At 31.9% G+C, this 7,470-nt stretch overlaps 1 long non-coding RNA gene across 1 annotated transcript; it reads right to left on the bottom strand.

Moving 5' to 3' along the window:
* On the bottom strand, positions 1 to 7,214 carry LOC117337099. The gene is made up of 2 exons (XR_004534754.1): positions 7,170 to 7,214; positions 1 to 181 (listed from the first exon to the last, which is right to left on the bottom strand). It is a non-coding gene; the product is annotated as an uncharacterized LOC117337099 (long non-coding RNA).
* Between the last annotated feature and the right edge of the window lie 256 nt (positions 7,215 to 7,470).

Genomic DNA, 7,470 nt, shown 5'->3' with positions numbered 1-7,470 from the left:
TCAAATTAATTCATTTTATTGATTATTTTGATATTCATGTTCACTTTTTTTATTTTCAATGCATGAAGTTGGTTCTGCAATATCAAACTCTTAACGTCCAGTTCCAGTTTATGTTGCCTCTGATGGAGCTTGTCATCAGAATCTGTTGTGATGGTGGATTTTCTGCAGAATTTCTGATGATCTATAATGAAGAAATAGCCGTTAAATACATATAACCTGACAAATCTTTAAATACTAGCATCATATAGAATCATCTGTACATCAGTTATATGATGAATAACCAGCAAAAACCATTACAACAAGTAATATTTATCTCGTCACTATAAAGATCATATATAGATACAAAACATGATATTGAAATAGTTGTATATTGCGTTAACTATACAAAAACTGTATATGTCACTAATTGAATTTAGTTATAAATGTGTCCGTGCTGAAGGAATATTTCTTGTACAAATCTGTCTTCCTAATATCAGATTATACGTTTTTGGATATCTTCCTAAGATTAGTATTTTAGAATATTTCATGGTCCCTGAATACAGTGTGTGAATCTAAAGTATAGAACACAAAGGATTGAATTTGGCACACAGTCATATATATGGAGCGCATTAAATTCATTGGGTCAACATTTTGCGTTTCCGTTTTCGGAACATATTCGTGGAAGTTAAAATTCCTATAATTGTAACATTGTAATATAGTGGTCCCTGAACATAGTATATAAATCTAAAATATAGGTCAAAAAGGGTAATATTTTACCTACTAAACTCGATTGACAAAATCTGTGTAAAAAGAATTTGCCTGTTGTCAAATAGTTATACTATATATAATACAAATATACCTTAATACAGTATATATATCCAGTACTTACATAATTATACATGAATATATATATATATATGTGTGTGTATGTGTACTACATGTGTCAGTTTTTGACTGCGCATATTTTCTCTGTCACTTATCTCAACCATATAGGTTGATAATAAATAATATCTTGTGATGCCTGAACCTTGATCTGTGTTAAGTAGCATCATGTGCTCAACAATCTCACAAGTGGACCAAGGCCAATGACATTCCTTTGACCTTTTACAATTGGGTATTTAAAGATAAAAATTGACCGACTAAAATTGATACTATACAATTATAGCATTTTGACGAGGTCGATACATGAGTATATCAACCTAAGAAAAACTATCGACCTAAGAAACCGAGGACGAATTCCGTTCTTGACTCTGATGGACTTCAAGCATTCAAGCTTCAAAGTGATATACGCCGGGAATTCCCCTTGAGGTCAATATAACCACGTGACACAGATCTAACCAATCAGTGTGAACGAAAAATCAAGAAATACGACTGATATCCACAAACCCTTCAGTAAAATAATACATACCACCTTTTACAATTTACATATGGCACAACTCACAAAATACGGTTATTCAAATGTGTACTACACTTATCATTGGTTCAGGTTATTTTTTTATATATATTTTTTTATTTTTAAAGATATTTTTAATACATAAATACATAAGAATCACACACACAAACACATATCGATTCCAATATGTATGGTTTGCTATCATCATAATCATAATATCATCTTCACTGTCATCATAACCTATGTTTTTCATCATCATAATCTAATCATCCTACTAATCATCATCATCAACATACTCATCACCATCATCATCATCATAAACATCATAATCATCCTCATCATCATAGTCATCATCATAATCTCATTATCATCATCATCATCATAATCATAATCATACTAATCATTATCATCATACTCATAACCATCATAATCTTATCATCATCTGTCATCATCATAATAAACTTCATCATCATAATCTCATCATGATATCATCATCATCATAGTCATCATCATCATAATCTTATCATCATCATCATCCTCATCATCATCATCTTCATCATAAACTTCATCATCATCATCATCATCATCATCATCATAATCTTATCATAATATAATCATCATAATAGTCATCATCATCATCATCATCATCATACTCATCATCATATAATAATAATCATCATCATATACTCATCATCATCAATCATCATCAATTTAACTACAAGCATAAATACATACAAATCATACATACTCCTATACCTGTATACATATTCTGATAAACATACATCCATCCCACACACACATGCATATTCAGTTTCCTGGTAGCCTGATCAATCCTGTCGAGGGCTCAGCTTCTGTGTTGGTCATATCAACTCTTGCCACATCAACTGAGTCATCGGCACCATTGACCAGGCTCCAGAGAGAGAGAGAGAGAGAGAGAGATAGAGAGATAGAGAGAGAGAGCATGTAATTATTAAATTTATCTGAATGGTGAGTTAAATTTAAAAATAATTTTTTTTCTTTTTTTTAGAAAATAGAAGCATCAGACGGCATTTGTCAGGGACTGGTGAAATTAAGACTCTGAGATTAACTCAATTTACTCAAGACTGTCCAATGATATAATTGTTGTTATAGTAATAATATATACATGTAAATAGTAAAGCAAATACCAATATTATAATAAAGTCACACAGACGAAAATTAACATTTTCATGTACTTTTTGATGTCATATATTATATACATGCATGTACAATAGTAAGCATGTCATTGTAAAATTTGTATTAATTTTCCCCACTTCCTCCAATCATTCACAAATTTTTCTTTAGCTCCCTCCCCTTTAATGTTAGAGATGTATTTCTGTATTTTATAGTGATCAAGTATAGAATAAATCAATGCATTGATGTTGAGAGACTTATGCAGACATCCAGTTCTGTAAATATATTGCTTTATTAGTAAAATTATTTGATTGTTAATTTTGTATAATGCAGGGCTATAAGTATTAATCTTGCCAAAAGTATTGTTTGTTTGTTTAATGTAAAAGGAATAAAAAGACCTTCCAATAACAAATCTAAACTTTGTAAAAGAATTTGAACTTGATCACATTCCCAAAATAAATGTTCAATGGTTTCTCTTTCAGAGTTACAAAGATTACAAAGAGGACTATCAGAATTCGACAAGTTTTACTTTAAAAAGAAAGGAATTGGTGGTTAGAATATGGTGGAAAACTCTAAACTGTAACCACTGAAGTTTGGAGTTTTTAGTAATTTGATAGGGCAGTGTGTACACACTCAACCAGTCCTCCTGATTAAAATTAAAGATTTCTCCCCATTTTTCTTTGCCTTTGGCGACTAGTTTTTTTATTGTTTAACAAATCATAAAATACTTTAGAACCTTTTAAGAAATATAGCAATGTTGGCCGGTAGGTTAGGACGAGTTACTTTGTTTTCTACAATTACCTGTACATTATTTTGTAGACATTTTCTAATGGATTCTACTATTCCATTATATTTCAAAAAGTCTGTTTTAATGTTATATTTATGTATAAATTCATCATATGTAAAAAATGTATTAGTATTATGGTCCTTAATGAAGTCGCCTAAAATATAAATGCCTTTTTCATACCACCTGGGATAGAATACTGGTTTGCCACCAATGGTTACACTATTATTATACCAAATAGGTGTTTGCAAGAGTGACTTCCCCTTTACTAGTTTCATATTATCAGAGTTATCTAGTCTATACCAAGCACCTAAAACATCCTTCCAAAAAATATTATTACAGTTTTCTTGACAAATCTTTATCAAGTTACCTCCAATATCTAAGTCTTTTTATGTTCACTAATTTCTCCAAAATAATTTTCCATTTACCAGGGGATACATATAGTCTCTTGATCCAACTTAACTTCAATGCGTCAATAAAGTTACAAACATTGAGCATTTTTAGTCCACCCTGAGCATAATCTTGAACTATAACCTCCCTTTTAACTTTATCAACTTTACTGTGCCATAAAAATTCATATATAATTGTGTTTATTGTTTTCAATATTTTCTTACCTGGATTTGGAAGGGAAATAAATAAGTGATTGAACTGGGAAATCATTGATGATTTTATCAAGTGTACTTTTCCAATTGGAGTTAGATTTCGTCTACTCCAAGTTTTAACAAGGCATCGCAAACGATACAAATCCCCTCGCATGCTAACACATGAACTCTGACACAAAATGGGGGGTGGGGTTATTGCAGAACATTGAAATAACATCAGTTGTCATTTGCACTGAACTGCAATAGACATGACCTTATCCTTGACCTTGGCACCCTGAAACATGAACTCGTTCGAGGTATTCCCATGCTGGACCAATATATGAAGTTTGGTCAGGACCCGTTCAAAAATGAAGTCGCAAGAGCGCTGACAAAGATTTTCTATAAATAGTAACGGTGACCTTGAACTTGACACCCTGAAACACGAACTCGTTCGAGGTATTCCCATGCTGGACCCACATATGAAGTTTGGTCAGGATCCGTTCAGAAATGAAGTTGCAAGAGTGCTGACAAAGATTTTCTATAAATAGTAACGGTGACCTTGACCTTGGCACCTTGACACCCTGAAACACGAACTCGTTCGAGGTATTCCCATGCTGGACCCACATATGAAGTTTGGTCAGGATCCGTTTCTTTTTTCCCCATTGTAGATTTAACTCTGGCAAAAATTGGTCCCGACTATATTTTTTACTCCCAATCCATACAATTTCAGTTTTGTCGATATTAATCTTTAAGCCAGAAATTTTCGCAAAAGTATTTACTTCACTTATTGATTCTCTTAATGACTGTTCAGTACCATCTAGTGTCAGATAAGTATCATCTGCATACTGAGAAACTAACACATTTGTACCATCAATTTTAATACCCTTAATCTCCTTGTTATTACGAAATCTGATGGCCAGAATTTCAGCGCATAGAATAAAAATATATGGTGCTATGGGGTCACCCTGTCGACAGCCTCTTTTGATATTAAAAAATGAAGACAGATTTCCCCCTTGATTGACAGATGCCCCTACATTATTATGAAACAGTTTTATCCAATTCAAAATATCATTTCCAAAACCAAAGAAGCTAAATACCTTTTCTATGAAATTCCAAGACACTGAATCAAAAGCTTTTTCAAAATCTACCGTTAGAACCATACCAGGGATATTATTATTTTCTGTAAAACTCATAACATCATATGATAGTCTAGTATTTTCACCTATATATCGCCCTTCAAGAAATCCTGTTTGATCGAATCCCTATTAATTATTTTATCGAGTACTGATGTTATTCTGCTAGCTATTACCCTGGACGCTATCTTATATGCAATATTCAGTAAATTAATTGGCCTCCAGTTCTTTATAAAATGGTGCAGTTTATTTTTTTTAGGAATACAAGTAATAATACCATGACGTTGTGTGATTGACAGTTCCCCTTTAACAAATCCATAATTTAATGACCGAACAACAAAGATACAAAGGTTTTTCTCAAAGTGTTTGTAAAATTCAACTGTAAAAACATCTGATCCTGGGCTTTTGTTATTTTTCATGTTTGCCAATATTTTACTTGCTTCATTTGTTGTTATTAATCCTTCTAATTTTTCAGAGTCAGAATGATTAAGTTTAGGTATGTTTTCAAAGTCAAGAAAAGTAGTAAGGTCAACATTTTCAAGATTTTTTTTAGAATCATAGAGTTTTTCATAAAAACATTTCACTTCATCTAGAATGTGTTCTTGCTTTGTAATAAAACTCCCATCATCACACTGTAATTTAGGAATAATTTTTTATATGAAATTTCTATTTTCAAGACTAAAAAAGTAACTAGTAGGTTTTTCCCCTTCCTCTTCCCAACGAGCCCTAAATCTTACAACGCTACCTTTAATTTTCTTAATTCTAATATCTTCTAATTCTTTTTTCTTATTATCTAACTCTGTAACATTAATTGTATTTTGTTTTTCAAGTTCTTCTATAGATTCCCTAAGCTTATTTTCTTGTTCATTTTGTAATTTCTTCTTATAGGCAGCATATGATATAGTTTTACCTCTTATATTCATTAGTAGAGTTTCCAGAAATAACTGATCATCTATATTCAACTGCAAAAGTGAATCGGACAGATCATTAACATTAGCCAAGTTGTAGACAGGAAGACAATATTGTAATTTAGTTACTTTGATTACATTTTCAACAATCTCTGAATACTCTGCATCATATAATAGGGAATTATTAAACTTCCAAAGACCCTTTCCTTTTTTTAATTCATGGAGTTTCACAGTTAATTTTGGAAATGAGTGATCTGAACGATATCCACTTTCTATGGTTGAATCATGTATGCTAGCTAGAAAATTATCTGAAATTAAAAAGAAATCTAGTCTTGATTGTTTCAATGGGTTTGACTTTCTCCATGTATATCTAGTACGGTCTGGGTGATATTCTCTATAGATGTCAATAAGGTTTTGATTATGAATTATTTCTAAAAGTTTTTCTCTTGCTTTTGGATTGTTTATGGACTTATAACTGCTGTCATAATCTTTATTAGGATTGATCACCAAGTTAAAGTCACCACAGATAATTACTTCATCATTTCCAAAACTGTCAATTGTGTCAGTAAGCAGGTTGTAAAACTCTGGTTCATCAGAATTTGGACCATATATATAGTGTAATGAGTGTAATACTTATATCTTTAATTTCTACCTCAATAGCTAAAACAATTCCTGACAAGTCTTTTTTCTCTTTCTTCACTTTAAATTCAAAATTATTGTTAAAAAAATTGCAACGCCTCTTGCATTCGATTTGAAAGAATTGAAATAGCATTCATACCCCCACTCGTTACGAATAGTATTTTCATTTTCCTGAGTAAAGTGAGTGTCTTGTATACAATAAATGTTATGTTTTTTTCCCTCTTAAGTACGAAAAAATATCTTTACGTTTGACCCGGTCCCCCAGTCCCTGACAATTGGCCGAGAGAATGTTTAATTCATCCATAATTAAATAGGTAACTATATACAAATCATAATCCCACAGTTCGTACAATCACCATAACACCCAAATGTAATAGAGTATATCACTCGATAGAACAGAAAAGTACAGAAAGGAATAGAAAAGAGAGAAAGTATGTTTACAATCATGGGGTCTCGTTCATTGTTACTATTGCTCCGAAGCTCTGACAGAACTATCGAAGCAATCGCCACCACGAACATGACATAAACAGTAAAAAACAAAGATAAAAATCATAACAAAGTTGTCCAAGGTTAATGCAATTACCAACTCATGCACCGTACCTAATTCTTATATCATCTCTACAGTGGCGTCAAACATCTCTACGTGTTTGTATTTTCCGGGGCGAGTACAAAACCCGGAATGCACTCAGGCGTGAAGAGATTTTTGTTGGTTTATTGTGTTTATTAGGTCATAATTCCGTTATTACTGAATGGATTTTTGTTCGGATACCAGCAGTAAAAGGGTTGATTTATCCCTTTTAAAATGGTATAAGTTATATTTAACAGTATCAAAAATTAGAAGTGAAAGTGGTGGCCGGAATGAACCCATATGGAATAAAAATGTCGATATTTACAACTGTTT

The sequence above is a fragment of the Pecten maximus genome, chromosome 11 (assembly GCF_902652985.1).
Source record: "Pecten maximus chromosome 11, xPecMax1.1, whole genome shotgun sequence".
NCBI classification, from domain to species: Eukaryota; Metazoa; Mollusca; class Bivalvia; order Pectinida; family Pectinidae; genus Pecten; species Pecten maximus.
The sequence above is the reverse complement of the archived record's forward strand: the minus strand, read 5'-3'. Positions and strand labels throughout refer to the sequence as shown.